Source organism: Nicotiana sylvestris, chromosome 11 (genome assembly GCF_000393655.2).
Source record: "Nicotiana sylvestris chromosome 11, ASM39365v2, whole genome shotgun sequence".
Lineage (NCBI taxonomy): Eukaryota > Viridiplantae > Streptophyta > Magnoliopsida > Solanales > Solanaceae > Nicotiana > Nicotiana sylvestris.
The window spans coordinates 128516764-128536288 of record NC_091067.1 but is presented as its reverse complement, the minus strand read 5'-3'; positions in this window follow the sequence as shown (position 1 = coordinate 128536288).

Here is a 19525-nt window from a genome sequence, read left to right as displayed (position 1 = left end):
GAACGCTTCAACATGAAGAATGCTAAGCCAGTCAGCACACCTCTTGCTGGTCATCTAAAGTTGAGTAAGAAGATGTGTCCTACAACAGTGGAGGAGAAAGGGAACATGGCTAAAGTTCCTTATTCTTCAGCAGTCGGAAGCTTGATGTATGCAATGGTATGTACTAGACCTGATATTGCTCACGCAGTTGGTGTTGTCAGCAGGTTTCTTGAAAATCCTGGAAAGGAACATTGGGAAGCAGTCAAGTGGATACTCAGGTACCTGAGAGGTACCACGGGAGATTGTTTGTGCTTTGGAGGATCTGATCCAATCTTGAAGGGCTATACAGATGCTGATATGGCAGGTGACATTGACAACAGAAAATCTACTACTGGATATTTATTTACATTTTCAGGGGGAGCTATATCATGGCAGTCTAAGTTGCAGAAGTGCGTTGCACTTTCAACAACTGAAGCAGAGTACATTGCCGCTACAGAAACTGGCAAGGAGATGATATGGCTCAAGCGATTCCTTCAAGAGCTTGGATTGCATCAGAAGGAGTATGTCGTCTATTGTGACAGTCAAAGTGCAATAGACCTTAGCAAGAACTCTATGTACCATGCAAGGACCAAACACATTGATGTGAGATATCATTGGATTCGAGAAATGGTAGATGATGAATCTCTAAAAGTCTTGAAGATTTCTACAAGTGAGAATCCCGCAGATATGCTGACCAAGGTGGTACCAAGGAACAAGTTCGAGCTATGCAAAGAACTTGTCGGCATGCACTCAAACTAGAAGACAGTGCTACCTCCTCTAGATGAATGAGACTGGAGGGGGAGATTGATGATGTCCATCTCATTGAAGAAGTATTAGGCATGTGCCTAATAAGAGTTTTCTTTGGTTTGGTAGCCAACCTTGTTGACTTGGTTTGGTTGGTAGCCAACCTTGTTGAATTAGTTTGGTTTGGTAGCCAACCTTGTTGAATTTCTTTGGTTTGGTAGCCAACTTTGTTGAATTGTGAAAAGTGTGTGTAAATTGTCAAATATTGTAGGCTTTAGAGGGTGAAGCTTTGGCTATAAAAGGAGAGCTTCAACTCTCATTTCTTCACACCAACAAAGAGAGAAAGAAAGAGTGAGGTTTCACAGACAAGGTATAAGAAAATAGTCTGTGAGGAAAATAGAGAGTGAGCGATATTGTAGTGAGGTGGGAATATCAAAAGAGGGTTATTTCTTTTGAGTGTTGTAGTGGTCTTTGGAGTATTTACCTCCGACCTACAAAGTGTAAAATTCCTTACTATAGTGATATCAGTTGCTCCTCTTGGGATCGTGGTTTTTTCCCTTATTCAGAAGGGTTTTCCACGTAAAAATTTTGGTGTCATTGTTACTCTTTTATTGTTGTTAATTACCGTATCTCGGTGCTACATTATTATTCCGCTTTATTACCGTGAATATTATTTTGGTAAGGGGTTTATTCCCAACACTGATAGTGTATGAGTTAGCTGATCAGGTATACTTTTAGAAGTTACATGACATATACCTGATAAAGGAGCTGACCCATTATGTTCATCTTCCTCTTTCTCTCCTTCAGAAACTGCCATTCCGTTTTAGGTAGATCATGAAATGAACTATATGTTCGTCATTGACTTTCTCAAGTTACTTTTGTGGAATACATTTGAATAAATAAATTAGTGTCAGTCAAGCTATTTGACTTTTATGTTCCTATTCTTGTTGCTGTCAAATTTTTAGTTATTGTGGTTTTTCCTGTATACTGTCCTTTTTTTTTTTTTTGCAGGCATTGAATTTATGAAATGGCACTCCGTCATCAATTGGGTCAAAGATATCTACAGAAAAATGTAACAACACCAATTAAGCGTGTAAAAATTAGTAGTCATGTTTAGGATTAGCTAGGAATCTCTTGGATATTGTTGTATTGAATTACTCGAAATAGAAATATATTGTATAATGTCATTTTGGAGTAAATATATTTTATTTGTTTAATTGTTTAATAAATAATTTGCTTGTTTAATCCTTTATATTTTGTGTTAAAATTTAATATGATATTTTATGGAAATTTTAGGGTATGGAGTACCGTAGGGATGTAAATATGGAATGGAAAAATTGTTATATTACTAATGATTGGAATTGATGGTCATAATATTATTTAGTAGAAGTTCATTTTTAGATTTGCAATTATGGCGGTTAAGAACTGCCATATTAAACAACAGAACAACGCCACAGGTAAACAATGTAATTGTGGCGGTTTATTAGCTTCGTGTAACGGCGGTTACGTTAGAAAACCGCCGTAATAACTTTTTGGCTAGGGGTGACAAATGAGCGGGTTGTGCTGAATTTGGGCAGGTCAAGATGGGTTAGGTCAATAAATGAGTCATTGTCCAACCCAGCCCAAAGTGTATTTGGGTTAAGATGGGCTAAACAATGGGTAATAACTCAACCCGCCCAACTTGACCCATGTTTTAGAACCATGCTCATCTTGAATAAAAAAAAAACTTTTACCTTAAAATATGTAAGTTGACAAATATTTTATGGTGGGGGAAGGGGGTGGGGGGTGGATGGTGCAGAAAAACGAAAAAATATAAAACAGAAAACAGAAAATTGAAATTATAAAAAAAAGGGAAAAAATTGAGGGTTTTTGCGGGCGGGCGAGGGGGGGGGTGGGGGTGGGTGGTGCAGAAAAATAAAAAAAATAAAAAATTGAAAATACAAAAAAAAAGGAATTTTTTTTTGAGGGGGCTTGCGCTGGGGGTGAGAGGTAGGGGTAGGGTGGGTGAGTGATGCAGAAAAATAAAAAAACAGAAAATTGAAAATACAAAAAAAAAGTGAATTTTTAATGGGTCATAACTCAACCCGCTCAACTTGACCCATGTTTTAAGGGAGAGGGTGGGTGGTGCAAAAAAAAAAACAGAAAATTGAAAATACAAAAAAAAAAGTAAATTTTTTTTTGGGGGTTTTGGGGGGGGGGGTAGGGTGCGTGGGTGGGTGGTGTAGAAAAACAAAAGAATAGAAAATTAAAAATACAAAAACAAAAATAAAATTGGGGCAACTAAGTAAATTTCTAGATAAGTTGGGTTGAGATCCTTCGTTTTGGGTGAGTTTCATGGATTGTATTTGGGCAGTTAAATGGGTCAGAATGGGCTACAAAAAATAATGGGTTAACTTGGGCTCAACCCAAATTGACCCATGAGCTAAAATGTTTGTAGCACAACCTATTAATCTCTAGGTTAGTTGGGCGGGTTAGATGGGTTTGGGCTCAAATTGTCACCCTTATTTTTGGCGCATGAGATTCTGGCGTTTTCCAAAGCTGCCGTAAATGCAGATTATGGCAGTTTGAAACTGCCGTTATAAGCAAAAATAACCGTCGTAATAAGACCGTTTTTTGTAGTGAGCTATAACTCGCTTATCTACTGAACTAGAATACAAATTAAGGGTGTTTAACGGGCCGTGTTTAACCGTAACCTGACCGACCCAGATCGGTTAAAATCGGAACCGGCCCGGACCGGTACAAAGGGGCCAGATGGGGCTGGGTTAAAGGGGTAGGGGTTTGGTCTGTTCACCTATTTTTAACCGGTTACCCGGACCGGTCAAACCCGGTCAACAAAAATATTGTAGAACCGGTTAAATCGGACCGGACCGGCCCAGACAGGTTAACGGCTAGTTTCTTTTTCTTTTTTTTAATTGGCTTATTTGGTTACCATTAGCAACGGTCACCTGCCAAGGAGCAGTTGCCCAACGGCTGATTTGCACAATTAGCCCTTTTTGGGCCTTTTTTTTTTTAAAATTAACACTTTTTGTAATTATAAATTTAACACTTTGTAGAACTATAAATACCCCCCCCCCCCTCCCCCTTCTTCATTTCTTCACTCATCTCTCATTTCTCAATCTCAATTCTCAATTCTCAATTCAAGTTAAATCATGCCCCGTACTTCTAAAGTGCGCTCATATGTTTGGGAACACTTTGAGGTAGTAGAAGAAAATGAAGAAGTTCAGAAAGTAAAGTGCAAGAACTGTGGTCGAGTCTTAAATCTTCGTCCAAAGTATGGCACAAGCAGTTTAAGGAGGCATATGAAGAGTTGTCTTGAGCGTCCTCCAGAAATTCGTATTTAAGTTGATTTGAGACAATTTGTATTATTTTAAAATTATTAAATGTATTTATGCTTAATGTTTTAGTTTGTTAGATTAATTTGAAGTATTATTATGCATGAAAATTTAATTTTACTCTTTTTCGTTAATTTACTTGTTAAATGCAAATTTGTAAGTTTGAATTTTGAAATAAATGTAGCACTTGTAATTTATAAGTGCAATTTTTTCCCATCTTCATTGTATTCTTTATATTTTTACTTTATATTAATGTAACTTACAATAGTTATACAAAATACAAAAAAAAATTAAAAAATTACACTAACCCGGCCCCTTGTACCCATAACCCGTACGGTTCATTTTTTACCCGGATGAACCCGAACTCGTTAAACTCGGTAAGCCCTAACCCGTAATCGGCCCGGTTTCCAACCCGTCCGGTTCCAAAATTTGCATACCCAGCCCCACCCATCCCACCCGTTAGACACCCTTAGTATAAATCTGTTGCAAAAATATTGTTGCAGACCTCACGTGGGTGCGAAACTTGCTCGATGAATTGCGTGTTAACATTTCAGATACACCCACAATTTTTGCGACAATGTTGGTGTCACTTTTCCTTTTCATAATCCAATGTTCCATAGCTGAATGAAGTATATAGATATAGACTTCTCTTGTGTTCTGAATCAAATTCAAGCGCATCAGATTCTTATTAAACACACTCATGCTTGTGATCAACTTGCTGATACCTTGTCCAAGCTATTACCAAAACCAACCTTTGCTAGGTGCCATTCCAAGTTAGGCATTATTGCACCACACCTAACTTGATGGGTTGTATTAAGCTTCCTTATCTTATCACTTATTCTTGTTACAGATTTTGATTAAATCTCCTACTGTTTAGGAGTAATTTTTAGCAGTAGTTATTATTTTAATTAAGTTTTCCTCCTAATTGTTGGGAGTATAACTAGCAGTAAGTTTTCTTTACTTTAGCTCTAGGTTGTTATTCTTTGGTATATTTAAAGCTTGGTTGCTGAATGAATAAGATCATCCTTTGACCGCTTTCCTTAATAGATTTTATACAAACATTTGTGACAATCATCAAATTGTTTGTCACGTCAATGTAAGTTTAAGATGTAACTCTTGTGCCTCTGAATCAAACTAAATCTTTCAAATTTGACATCATGCTTAAAGACCCTTCATTATAGTTTTAAAAAGAAGAATCAGAGGAATCTTTCTTGAGATATAAGACTCTCCAAATGCTATAACACTCGCTATTTCTTGAAATTAATGGTTGTAGACATGTAATTTTTGACCCGCGCATTAGAATTATACTTAATAGTCCCAGTATTTTTAGAATATTACTTGAGCTTATTTCTATATGATTTCACTCTATTATTAAATTTAATTCTATTTTTAGACTCAAAAATTGAAAAATACAAAAGAAAAAAACAGTAACACTTTTCTATTTAATTCAGTATCATGTATTTTTAGAAAGATATATTACTTTTAACCTATTTTTATTCTAATATAATCCTTGAAAATACCAAAAATAGTTTCAACTTTAATTTTTAATATTTATTTTTAATATTAATAGTTTATCAAAATCAATTAAAAGTTTTTATATTTTTTGTAGGTATTTAAATTGAATTTTCAGCTTTCTTTTGGCCCAATTTTGTAAAATTTTAGCCCAAATTAGGCAGCCCATACCTCACCAAACCCGCCCCATTTTTCCCATCTAATCCTAGCCACCCATTAATTCTAATCCAAGGGTCATTATTCACCCCCACCTAAATATATAAACCTAATATTAAAAAAACTCTAACCCTATCTCTATCTACCCAAACGCCCCCCTTCTCAACACTTTTGCCCACCGCCAACACCCCTTAATCCACCGGATTTTTTTTTCCGGTGTCCACCTCAACTGGTCCCCCATGGTCCCCCCTCCATCCCTTTTCCTTCCTTCACATGTCCCTAATCATGAAAGACGCGTTTTCTCTTCATCTCTTTTTTTGATTTTATCTTTTTTAGGCAAAAACGGAAAAATGGGAGGTGTAGGATCGAGTTACACTCGATCTACTCCATCCATCTATCCCTTGATTGCCATCAAAAGGGATAAAATTCGAATTCTTTGAGGTTTTTTGGAGAAAAATTTCGAATATCTTAGAGAGGAAGTAAGAAGAAGCTTTTAGGGTTCCTATATATAGAGGTTTCTGGGCAGAATTGAAGAGGGAGAAATGGAAGAAAAACTAGGGTTCTTTGGATATAAAAATCGTAGAAACTTTTGGAGAAAGAGCTAGGATTTTCGGTTGTTCTTCTAATTTCAATTCATTCGAAAAATTAGAGTTCTCTCTTAGTGTTCTTTTGGTTCCCAAAAACAGAAAAATCAAAGAAGTGGATCTCTGTTTCTTTATTTTAATTTCGGATTCTTGTTTCAAATATGAAGTTCGACTGATTTGAGTGGTTGTTCGAGGTGGGTTCGATTTCCCGGTGTTGCTCGATTCTTGCTGCTGGTTCGTGGTTTCTATCGCAACCCTTTGTTCGAATTCGTTCTCTGTGAATCATTGTAGCCGTTGAAGTATTATTAATCGAAAGTTCATTTCAGGTTCATTTCCTCCTCCCTTAGTTTTATTTTCTTTGGTGTGATCTCAGTCTGATAAGAGCCTGGGGTTAATTGATCAATATGAATTCGAACTTCAGGTTTTAGCTAGAAGAATAGTTGAATCACATTTGCTCTTTTTGAGCTGTAATGGGGTGCTTTGTTATCATCTTTGTGCTTAAAGTGTGCTTAATTTCCTTGCTTAGTTCTGACTGAATGAAGTAGCATCTCTTTGCTTAGTTTCGCATTTATATGAGAAATCTAGTCTAAGATGGTATTGTAACATGTTTGTTTTCCAGTAGAAGCATGTTCCATCTCGTTTGACTGAGAGATCTAAGTAAATTTCCTATAGCTATGTGTAAGCACAGACTGCTATTTTTATTGGCTTCCTTCTTCTGTTGGCCACATGAATGGTTGATTAGCCACGTTGTTTTGAACTCGATGTCTCTGGAATGCTAAGTTAGTATCCATGTTGTGTTGATAGTATCTCTATGTCTTACTCTATCCTTTACCATGATTGAAATTGGATATAACATAGTCAAAAAGTCTTAAATGGATAACATCTTAGATTATCAGAAGTTCCAGTGTATTAGATGATAAAATGACTAACTGTCAACTTGGCATATGGCTGAATTTTTTCGCTAGCTTGATGATTAGTTGGTTAAACATAACTGCCGGTTTGTAATGGTAGTTGACCTAACTTTGTTTCCAGCAGCCAATGTGTCTATACTATTTATGCTCCTGCACCTAAAATAAATGCTTGTTTGGTTCTATCTTCCTAAATCGTTAAGCTTGAATCGATTTCCGCTTGAGCTATAAGACTAAATCGTTCATAGGAAGTTGGCAGGTCACCTTCTAAGAATGGCTATTGTGATTTTTGCAAGTTTCTGGTTGTGTCTTAGTTGATGTACTTTCACTTAAAATCCAGATTGCTTTTGTCCAAATACCCATGATGTTATTTCAATATGTTTAATATGCTGGAGTGTGGTGAATGCTATGTGAATGTGCTCAGACGTGTAGTGTAGGTTTGAAAATTTTCAGTTCATATTAATTTTGAGTGACTAAGGTCAGTTTGGTGTTATTCGATTTCTTAAAAGTCAAGGGACAATATACAGGGATGGGCTAAAATGGAATTAAAAAGGCTCTTATCACTTTGGATCCACCATGTATTTCTTTCAATTATTATTTCTATTCTTACTATAGTTTATGTATTTTGGATGCTTATCTCCTTTGGCTGATTTATACTTGTTTAAATGATATTAAGTCGTGGGGAATTAGGAAAAGATCGAGCCCACTAGTATTTAATTAAATTACATGCTTTAGGATTGGGCTCGGTCTAAATACATGAAAATTAAAAGTTAAAAGGAGAATGAGCATGAAAAGAATTTCATTTACTTTAGTTTATTTTTACTTTTACTCTTCTTACTTAATCGCTAGGAGCATGGTTAGGCCGACCACCTGGGTAAGCAAGTATTAGGTCGTTTATTTGTTTGTTTTTCTTTTTCGAGGCTAGAGGTCGTCCCCTTTTAGTTCATTATTATCCGGGGAATGCCCCGAAGGATTTGTATATATTTTATTTTGGGGTATGCCCTGAAGAATTTGTATTTGGAGGACGATAGTAGAACTCGTAGTATTTTTGTTTTTATTTTCATTTTTCTTTTATTAGGTGGGGATGGCCTCGAGCCTCTTGTGTGTTTATTTTTCTTTTCTGTGTTTATTTTTACCTCAATTTGAATATTCTAAAAGCCAACTAGATTGAGTACGTAACTGTGACTTTCACGGGACTTGAGGAGTACCTAACACCTTCTCCTTGAGTCAAATGAACCCCCTTATCCGAATCTCTGATGCTGGCTTAGTTTTTGAGTGCAAAGTGTTTTAAAAGGAAAAAATCATTTCTAAAAACAGTGGCCTGACACACGGAAACCAATGTCAGGTGGCGACTCTGAAAAAATCCTTTTGAACACAAATTTTTGTCACTTTCAAGTTTGAAAACCCTTTTGAGCTTCAAATTTTTTTATATATATTTTAAGAGGGTTTAGTGAGGTGAAAAGGGGGGTGTGACAGCTCTGGCGACTCTGCTGGGGAATTGTAGGTTCGAGCTGATACTACGATCTTGTTGGCTTTTTAGAATATTTGGTTGAGGTTTTTATGCTTTTTCATTAGTTTTACTTGATTTTTATTATGTTTTTATATTTTGTTATTATTTGCTAGTTGTTTATGTGTTTACAATTTTCTTTTTTTGGTATTTACTGCTTTATAACTGTCATCATATGCATTATCCGGTCAATTCTTTCTGCAATAAGTCTCCTAGCACACGTCACATACATGAACTCTTTGTTAAGTCACCCTTATTTTAGGAGGGGGAGGTCGTCGTACGTATGGAGTGGGTGGAAAGCTTGAGCAGCCACCATCTACCATACGCTCCCCCGAATTGGCTTGTTAGTGAACCCCGAACTTAGGTCAGCCTTTAGGTCATTCTTTTGCATCATATCATTTAAACCTAGCAGGGCTCGGTCCCAGGCACCGTGTCCCGTCGTAGGAGGCCTATCCAAATTATGTCAAAATGGGCTCGTGGCCCAAAATGACATTCAATCATCCTATGTGCTAAATGTTGCATCTACAAGGGTAGAAAGGTCATTTGGTGAACTGATATTTTGGAAAGAAGGATAAAAAATAAAGCAAGTAGAGCCCAATTACATTTTTCTGTCACAACTTTTTGAAAATGAAAAATCCAAAATGATTTTGCACTTTTCTATCATTTTTTTTAAAAAAAAAATCAAACAAAAGAGAGAAAAGAGAAAATCCAAAAAAGATTTTACATTCTCCATCGTCTTTCAAAAAGACAAAAAAATATAGTTTCTCCAAATTAGTTGCATTTTTAAAATAAAAAAAGTTTTTTCCCATGTCCAATCTTCCCGAACTATGTATACCTGATTCTCGTCTCTCGAGGCGGGATACGTAGGCAGCCCATATAGGATCCAGTATTCCTAGTGAATCTTAGGTTCTTGGCTTCAGGGGCCGTAGCCAAATCTTGTATGTCTAACCACTTCGGCCACATCGACCATTCTTGCAAAATAGGGTCATTTTGCAAAAGTGGTTCAATTACCCATGTCTTAGGATCTTGAGTCCACAACTCGGTATCATATCACTTTAAGGTCCCGTCCTTGTCATGTTTGCGTCCCTAGACAAATTCGGCCATATCGGTCGTTTTTGCAAAATGGGTCGTTTCCGCAAAGTAATTTTTAAGGCCATGATTGTTGGGAGTTTGAACCCGTGTAAGCCTTAAATGGGGTATTTTTCATGCATTAGAGGTCAACCTTGTCGAATTTGTACTAATAGCCGCCTTCAGCCACTTAGGCCATGTTGTAAAAACTGTCCAATCTTGTATTGCATTTGTCCACTAGGAAGTGTTATGGTGTCACGTAGTGTCCCGAGTCGCTAACCATGTTCTCTTCATTCAGATATGGACCCGCTAATTCAATCTAAGGTGTTGATGGTGGTAAAGATTCCTAGGAAGTTGATCAAGTGGTGGAAAATGTTTTCACTGTTAGAGCAGCATGAGTTAATACAGAAATTGGGCACCCTCACTTCCTTTCTTGATATCACACCTCGCCCAAACTTAGTGGAGGCAATGTTGACCTATTGGGATCCACAAAATTTGGTTTTCAAATTTGGAGAGTGTGAGATGACTCCTACCTTGGCAGAAATGTCTGGTCTCACTCGTTTAAGCTATATAGGCAAAGACATGATACTTCCCCGAGATCACTCTAGGACAAGATTCCTTAGCAACCTGGGCCTGAAAGACAACAAGCATTTAGGATGCCTCGAGTAGTCCTGGATATCCTTGGATTATTTGTTTGCTAGATTTGGACCACAGGATAGTTTTGACGTCTTTTGGGATGAGTTTTGTACAACCAAGGCAAAGTGGCAAAGACATCGCCTCGAAGCTTTCAGCCTTGCTTTGTTGGGATTATTGGTGTTTCCTTTAGATGAGAGGCACATTAGCACCCATCTACAATTAGTGGTAATGACAATATTTCATGAGAAGCAACACAAAACTGTTACCGTTGTGCCGATGATCTTAGCAGAGTTGTATCGAGCCCCAAGTGAGGTTAGGGGAGGTGTCGGGTATTTTGAGGGAAGTAACCTTTTGCTGCAATTGTGGACGATGGAGCATTTACACACCTCTTCCTTACTTTGTCCCATCGACTGTGCCTTGAGGGATCAAGTGGTATGCATTCAGCGTAAGATGAAATCTCCTAAGTTTACATACCCAGTAGGCGTCATAGCTTGGATTGAGTTCCTTGGTTTGAGGACAAATGGGAATGTTTTGTGGGCTTATCTTTGGCTACCTTTAGATGAGATCTTAGTAGGATGTCGCATGCAGCCTTTCTTGGTGTTGATAGGACTTAAGTGTGTCAGGCCGTACACTCCCATTAAGGTGATGCGATAGTTGGGCAGGAGACAAGAGGAGCCTCCAACTCTGAATCTTCGGAGGCACATCATGAATTTTAGCAGAAAGGCGGCTGGCGAGATCAAGTACGTGCAATACTGGAACAATACAAAGAGGATGAAGAAAAATACATTAGTAGAGGACATCAGTAGGCCCGAGTGTACTCAGGAGTAATTGATCTGGTTGTAGTCTATCCCATCAAGGGTCATCACCTCATTGCCAGCACAGCTTAGGAGTCGGGCAGTCCAGACAGATGATTTTGAGGAGGCTTCGGATCAGGATCCTTGGGGTAAGCTTGAGTTGATAAAGTCTCAGTTGGCAGGATTGGCGTGGAGCAGCATGGTCAATATTTGTTTAGGGCCGGCCTTCAGGAGGCAGGGGCACACGCCAGGGTCTTTATTCCCAGCATCGGTGTTTCTTTACGAGGCATGTTATAGGGTTTGAGCATGACGGACAGCCCAGGACCATCCCAGTCGGGGGTACCACATCCAGGAATTGCTTGAGGAGGATTTCTGTTAGTATTCACATATTTTGAGTTTGTTTATGTCGTCTTTTATTTTCTAGCCTTGTCTAGTAGTACTAAATGTAGTGTCAGAGTCTATCATAGTGTAGTGCAGTCTGTTAGTCTTTCATTCTCGTACTTCCCATTTTGTAAACCGAAAATTTTTAAATGAAAAATCCAAAAAAAAAAAGATTTTTATTTTTAGTTTATTTTCCATCACTTTTCCAGAACTACGCTTGGTCTGATTCATGAGGGACATGATACGTAGGCAACCTATATCGGGTTCGATCGAATCTTTTTCAAAAGAAAAGAAGAGAGTGATAAGCCAAAAAAAAGAGTGGGAAGAAAATAATAAGAGGTGCTAGAAAAGAAAGAGAAGAAAGGATTGAAATGAGCAAATTGGGATGATTCCATATGAACATGTGACCCTCAAAGCCATTTTAGAACCGCTAATTGTTGCTAGGTGCATTGCACGTAACGATATTATTATCTGATAAATAATACTATCCGATAAATGCCCTAACGCTAACATGATGGTTTTGTGTTTTTTTCCTTTGTTATCTTTATTTCAATTTTAGGAAGCTGGTTAGTTTGTTGGCATCTTGGCAAGCCATCCATACAACACCAGGTCAAAGTGTCAAACAGTCATGGCTAGCAAAGAAACAAACACAGGAGTTGTAGACCCACCAAGGGAGATTGTTGAGTCAAAATCGGAACTAAAAGAGGAGGTCCGAAGGTTGAAGCATCAGATGGCGAAAATGTGTTAAGCCTGAATTAAGGGATATCCTCCACCGTCATTCCCTACCAACTATACAGAAAACCTTGCTTCCACATCACCACTCTCCCAATCCCAGATGCCCAATACCGTTGATCTTTCCCCACAACACGCACCAAGCTTCACCCCTTACCGCTCATACCTCGGCACTTCGGCCCAAATCTTTCATGCTCCACCAACCACAACAACCCCATACCCTGCTCCGACATCTGCTCCTATTTTTGTACCCTCTTCACAAGCTACCCTCCACCGATCATCTAGTGAGCCCACATTCCAAGCTCCGGATACCCAATACTATGCTCCGGAACCCACCTTCAAAGTCCCAAATCCTTACCCCTACACTCCTCACTTTGAGCCTCATGTTGAAATTGAGAAACCACCCAAGAACACGGAGCAAGAGGAGATATTTAGGAGCAATTATTAAGAAATATGCAAGGGTTAGGAAGCCAGGTGAGTGTGGCTTATAAGGATTTGTGTTTGTTCCCTGATTTCCAACTGCCTGTCGGGTTCAAAATGCCCAAGTTTGACTTGTATGACGGACATGGGGATCTTGTAGCTCATCTGAGAGGTTATTACAGTAAAATGAGAGGCACCGGGGGAAAGACGAATTACTGATGGCGTACTTCAGCCAGAGTCTGAGTGGGGCAGCTCTAGAATGGTACACCCGCCAGGACGCCCATAGGTGGTACATATGGGACGATTTGGCTCAGGCCTTTGCTCGGCACTTTCAGTACAACGTAGAAATTGTCCCAGATCGCATATCCTTGACTAAGATAGAGAAAAAGCCTAGTGAGAGCTTCGGGGAGTATGGTTTCCGGTGGAGAGAACAGGCGGCACGAGTCGACCCTCCAGTGAAGGAAGATGAAATGGTGGATTACTTTCTTTAGGCCTTGGAGCAAACTTACTTTGGTCATCTGATCTCGGCCATAGGTAAATCTTTCAATGAAGTGGTGAAGATGGGAGGAATGGTAGAGGAAGGGCTCAAATCAAGCAAGATCATGAGTTACTCTGCCATCAAAGCAACCACCCAAGTGATCCAGAATGGCACCAGGGGCGTGTTAGGCAAAAAGAAGAAAGAAGATGCTGCTATGGTCTTCTCCTGATCGTGGCATGGCCCAAGGGGTTCACCTCACCATTATACCCAACCTCAAACCTACACCCAAGCTCCATATAATTTACCCCAGTATTATTTCCCACCACCGGACCCCCAGTACTCAGTCAGACCACCCTAATACCATGTTCACCTTCGCGCAGTCATATGCTCAACCCCCTCCTTACCCGCAATGGCGTGCTCCAGCTCCATAAAATACTTATCCACCCCCACAAACCTACCGAAACCCTACTGGTCCAAATTTTCAACCAAGACCGGAGTACAGAAGAGAAAGTCAGTAGCGAGAACAAACTTTCACCCCGCTTGGAGAGTCATATGCTAGTTTGTTTAAAAGATTAAGGTAGTTGGACGTCTTGTGGCCGATTGAGTCAAAGATACCAAATCCCCCTCCAAAGAACCTCGATTATTCCCTCAGATGCGCCTATTGTTTTGATGCTCCAGGGCATGATATAGAGAAGTGCTGGCTCTTGAAAAGTGCAACCTAGGAGCTCATTGATACAAACCAAATTGTAGTCCAAAGCCCAGACACGCCGAACATCAACCAAAACCCTTTGCCAGCCCATGCAGAGACGCATATGATTGAAATAGTTCATAAGGATGGGGAGCCCGGGAAGTCTTCCAAATCCGTCATGATGATTCGGGCCAGTGAAAGTAATTTGGTTAAAGCTCCAGACTCTACCAAAGCAATGCCTTTGACGGTTAAAAGGGTGACAGAGAAACTGAGCTCACTTAATTTGAAGCCACCGGTGTTGGTCGTGAAAGGGCCTTCGAAAGGTATTGGGACAAGTCAGAAAAATCCAAAAGCGGTAGTGATAACTAGGGATTATGGTTCATTTTACACTCTTTCTTACTTGAGTTTTGATTAAAAATATATACAAAATAGTCCCAAAGGCTTACATGTTGTACTTGTTTGCAGGGTTTGATAAAAAAGGTGACAATTAGTCAAAACCAGCTCAAAAAAAGGAGTGAAACATGCACAAGTATCAAGAACAAGTCCAAGCATAGTGCAACAGATCCACTGCGTCCACATTCCATTTAGTACGGTCCGCAGTGAGGAGATTCAGAGAGGTGCACATTTTGGAACCTTAAGCACTGCGGCTGCAAAGCATTTGTGCGGACCACAGTGGCCTCACCGCGGCCGCAATCAAGTTTGTGCAGTCCGCAAAGATGGATTTCAGAGAGTTCGAAGTTAGGAGGATAATGCCAGTGCAGTCGGCGGTCCTTTTTGTGCAGACCGCAGTAGAAGCCACCATGGTCGCAATGCATTTTATGCGGCCCGCGGTGGATAAGTTCAGAGAGCAGAGTTTGAAGCCAAAAAGCCTCACCGCGGCCGCACTCCATTTCTTGCTGTCCGCGGTACTTTCGCAAGGCCCCCCCCCGCATGGGGTATTTTTGTCCAGAAAATTCAGCTAGTATAAATACTTTCTTTTTCCATTTTTTAGTCATCTTTTGTAATCTAACTTTCAGCTGAGCACGTGAACGGTGGTTTGTGACTATTTTGAGTAATTTTATAGTGGTTTTATCATTGAATCTTCAATTATTAGCTTGTAATTAAATCTTATGGATTTTTCTTCATCTATTTCTTTGCTTTATTCCATTATTATGAGTAGCTAGACTCATTAGCTAGGGTTGTGTCTCAACCCTAATGTGGGTATTTGATGGATCTTTTGATTTAAGGCCTAGATGTTTATGGGTAGTTGATATTTGGACTAATTTGTGTTTTTCTTGTTGAATTAGTGGTTGCAAACACTAATTTGTGCCTATTTGACTTGGGTTCTTCTTGAGAAAGAGAACTTTAGTCTAGGAAAATCAGTCCAACAAGGAATTGGGGTGTAATCAAGAGATTGATAGTCCCAATTAAAGGGTTAAACCTAGAGATAGTAATACTCGACTTGAGCCTATATTGCTTGCACAAATTTGACACCCAATTGGTCTTGAGAAAGTCAATTAGGGCAAAGTCACTCAAGCTACCAAGAGGTATAGAATGAGTAATTTCGTGCATTGGCTATATCATAATCCCCAACATAACGTCTTTGCCTTAGGCTTAGATCCCGTCAAGTATTCACCTAGGAGAAAGTCACTTTCCTAGTGCCTTTTTAACTATTTAGAACACCCTACAAGCAATCATTCTTAGTTTAATTTAGCATACTATTAGCATAAATATTAGAAGTAAAAACCAACCAAAGATGATTGGAAGAGTAATTAAGAGCAATACACATCTCTAGTTTAGATAGGAATCCAATTCCCACTTCTAACTCCCTGTGGATTCGATCCCGACCATCTCGGGTAAAAGCTGTTTCGACCACTCTCGCTACTTTGTAGTGGTGCAGAGTTGGCTCCGATCACTTTTTAGCGTCGTTGCCGGGGAGCTAACGGTTTTGGCTATCCATATAAATAGTTTTATGTATTGTTCTTCCTTCTTTTTGTGTGACTAATTTGTGTGTCTCATAACTTCAGGTACAAAATGGCAGCAAACAACACACCTCTTGGAGATCTTCCGCCGGGGGAGGAGGTAGATGACAATATTGATAATGAGGTTCCTATAGTACCTCAAGCTCAAAGGAGAGGCCGTCAGGCCAATGATAATATTCCAAATCCTTCCCCGCCACCTCCAAGAGTGGCTCCTCGTGTGCTTCCCAACCAAGGATATGCTAGTGTAATTTTCCCTCCCCGGATCCGGGCAGGCAATTTTTAAATTACAAATGTGATGCTGACATTGTTGGAGCAGTGAGGGTATTTCACGGGTGCTCTCAATCAGAATGCTTACAAACATCTCAAGGGTTTCGTGGATACCTGTTGGGGGAGCAAGCAAACTAATGTGTCAGAGGATGCACTTCGGTTGAGACTATTCCCTTTCTCACTTAGAGGGAAGACATTGGATTGGCTTGAACGACTTCCCAACCATTCCATCACTACTTGGGATGAGTTGGCGGATAAATTCATTGCAATGTTTTTCTCGCCGGGGCACATGGCAGTATTGAGAGATAAAATCTTAGCTTTCAAGCAGGAGTCCACTGAAGATATGGGAGCGATAAAGAACCATAGTAAAGGAATGTCCCAACAATGATATGACTGAGGCAATGATACAACAAACATTTTATCGGGGCATTAACACAACAAATCAGTACATAGTGAACTAACTTGCTGGGGGTAATTTCATGAAGTTGTCTTATGATTCGGCTTGTAACATTCTTGATGAGATGGCCGACACGTCCTCCGCTTGGCAAAGTAGAGCCAATGTGCCACAGGGTGACCCCACGGTCACTCACTTGCACAAAGAGCTACATGATCATGGGCAGGCGAAAGCAGAGCTGACAACAACAATGAACCAGCTAGCAAAGGCATAGTTACAGCAGGTTCAAAATCCGCGCCAAGTAAATGCTATGAAGGGTGTCAACATGCTAGTGAACAAAAAAGGACAAACAGGTCAACAGAACCAAGGGAGTTCGGATCAATATGACAATGATTGTGGTGGATTCCAAGATGATGGTTATGATGGGCAGAACGAAGAAGTGCAATATGTGAACAATTATTAGGTCCAAAGGGGCAATTCTTCCAGCCAACAACAATGGAGACCCCAAGGCAATTGGGGCAATCAACAATAACAAGTGAATAGTAATTGGGGGAACAACAACCAAAATTCCAATTGGGGCAATCAGAACAATCAGGGTAATTGGAATGGCAACAACAACAACTGGGGTTGGGGTGGTTGGAACAATGGCAATCAAGGAAATTGGGGGCCAGGCTTTCAAAGGCCCCCAATGTATCAACAACCGAACAATCCACCCCCATTTCCATCCCAAGGTCCTAGTTCTTCTAACAATAAAATGGGGAGAATTGAAATGATATTTGAATAGATGATGAAAAAGAATGCAGATTCTGATGCTAAGTTGGCTTCCCACAATACTTCAATCAGAAACTTGGAGGTTCAATTAGGCCAAATCTCACAATCCTTGAATAGTCGCCCTAAGGGGCTCTACCAAGTGATATGGTAGTTAACCCGAAGGGTGGGAACAATCATGTTATGGTGGTAACTACAAGAAGTGGACGAGGCAGTGATGTCAATGCCTCCAAGCAAAAAGAAATTTTGAGTGATGAAGTTGAGTTGCAAGAAGATGAGATTCCTTTGGTGGTTGAAAATGTGATTGATGAGAACGCGAATGAGGAAGTGAGGATTGATATTCAAGATGCCGAGGTAGAAACTCAGAATGATGTGAACCCTTCTAGGGAACACGTAATAGACATGCTGGAATGGTCGTGCCTAAAACCAAGGCTCCTTTTCCAAGGCCACCTCCATCTTATCCTTAAAAGCTCGCGAAGCAGAAAAATGACAATCAGTTTAAGAAGTTTATTGACATGATGAAGAGCTTATCCATTAATGTGTCTTTGGTGGAGGCTCTAGAGCAAATGTCGGGTTATGCTAAATTCATGAAGGACTTGGTGAGAAAGAAAAGATCTATGGATTGTGAAACTATCAAGATGACTCACCAAGTTAGTGCAATAGTTCACTCAATGGCCCCGAATCTAGAAGATCCTGGTGCTTTCACCATTCCTTGCACCATTGGGAGTGCAGACTTTGCAAAAGCTCTATGTGATTTGGGGGCAAGTATCAACTTGATGCCCTACTCAGTTTTCAAGACTTTGGGTATTGGGCAACCGAGGCCAACTTCCATGAGATTGCAAATGGCGGATAGAACTATGAAGAGACCATTGTGTATTATTGATGATGTCCTTGTCCGGGTGGACAAATTTATCTTGCCAGTTGATTTTGTGATCTTGGATTGTGAGATAGATTATGAGGTTCCAATCATATTGGGAAGACCTTTCCTTGCTACTAGGAAGGCCTTAGTTGATGTGGAAGCAGGGAAACTCACCTTCCGGATGGGTGATGAGAAAGTGGTCTTTTATGTGTGCAAGTCAATAAAGCTGCCCAACAGTTTTGAGGTGTGCTCCTTTGTGGACCTTGTCACTGCAGTGATAGTTGATGATACTAGTGCAATGATCAATGTGGAGGACCCTCTAGAGGCAGTTTTGTCGAATCTTGATGTAACGAGGATGAAGGCCGAGTGGAGTGCGTGAATGCTTTACATGGAATGGGCTCTTACTCTTATGAGCCTAGGAAACTCTCTTTGGATCTTGAGAATAGGAAGACTCCACCAACAAAACTTTCAATCGAGGAACCTCCGGTATTGGAGTTGAAGTCGTTGCCTCCACACTTCAGGTATGAATTCTTAGGCCCTAGTTCAATTTTTCCAGTTATTCTTTCCTCTTGTCTTACTAACATGCAGGTTGATGCCACATTGGCAGTGCTCCAAAAGCGAAAGAAGGAAATTGGATGGACCTTAGCTGATATTCGGGGGATAAGCCCCGCATTCTGTATGCACAAGATTATTCTGGAAGATGATGCAAAGCCCTCCTTAGAACATCAAAGGAGGTTGAACGAGGCAATGCAAGAAGTTGTGAAAAAGGAGGTGATCAAGTGGTTAGATGTCGGGGTTGTGTACCCCATCTCTGATAGCTCTTGGATTTCGCCGGTGTAATGTGTGCCGAAGAAGGGTGGTATGACCATGGTTACAAATTCGCAGAATGAGTTGATTCCAACAAGGACTGTCACCGGGTGGAGGGTATGCATGGACTACTGCAAGCTGAATAAAGTGACCCGCAAGGATCACTTTCCATTGCCTTTTCTTGATCAGATGTTAGATTGACTTGCTGGGTGTGCCTTCTACTATTTCTTAGATGGGTATTCTGGGTACAACCAAATTTTGATTGCTCCGGAAGATCAGGAGAAGACCACCTTCACTTGTCCATATGACACCTTTGCCTTTTCTAGGATGCCTTTTGGGCTGTGTAATGCACCAGCTACATTTTAGCGGTGTATGGTGGTCATTTTCACTGATATGGTGGAAGATATTTTGGAGGTGTTCATGGACGACTTTAGTGTTGTGGGGGACTCGTTTGATGAATGTTTGAAAAATCTTGATAGAGTGTTGGGCCGTTGTGAAGAAACCAATCTTG